Source organism: Lupinus angustifolius, chromosome LG11 (genome assembly GCF_001865875.1).
Source record: "Lupinus angustifolius cultivar Tanjil chromosome LG11, LupAngTanjil_v1.0, whole genome shotgun sequence".
Lineage (NCBI taxonomy): Eukaryota > Viridiplantae > Streptophyta > Magnoliopsida > Fabales > Fabaceae > Lupinus > Lupinus angustifolius.
In genome coordinates this window covers 24606774-24607294 of record NC_032019.1, presented here as the reverse complement: position 1 = coordinate 24607294, position 521 = coordinate 24606774, and positions in this window count along the sequence as shown.

Sequence of the window (521 nt, the reverse complement as noted above, 5' to 3'; positions counted from 1 at the left end):
ATAACATATGAGAAGTTTGCCTTTTGAAACATATGCATAAGTGCTCTAGTTAATCGATTAACGTGGTAACTTAATCGATTAACGTAATTGATTTTCTGTTGAATATGTGTTTTCTGTTTTAACTGATTTCTATGCTATTCTGTTAGTCCGTTAATCGATTAAATGGAAGTCTTAATCGATTAACGAGTCTGTTCTGTGTTATAACTGAAATATGTTTTTGCTATTGTAAGTGCTTAACTGTTTAACTGTCTTCGCAACTGCTTAAACCACTTATTCACCATGCTAGAAATATGAGGCTTCACTCAGAACTCAATAGCATTCATTCTAATTGTTTAGGGTTGTTTTAGAGAGCATTTGCATACGTGTTTTTACTGCTTTTCTGCAAGAGAGTTGCATGTGTGAGAAGAGAGATTATGTTGTTTCTGCAATAACATGCTTTCTGTTTCTGCATAGTTTCATATTCATTTTAATATTGCTCACATGATCATGCATTAGATTTTGATAGAAAGAAACCATCTGTA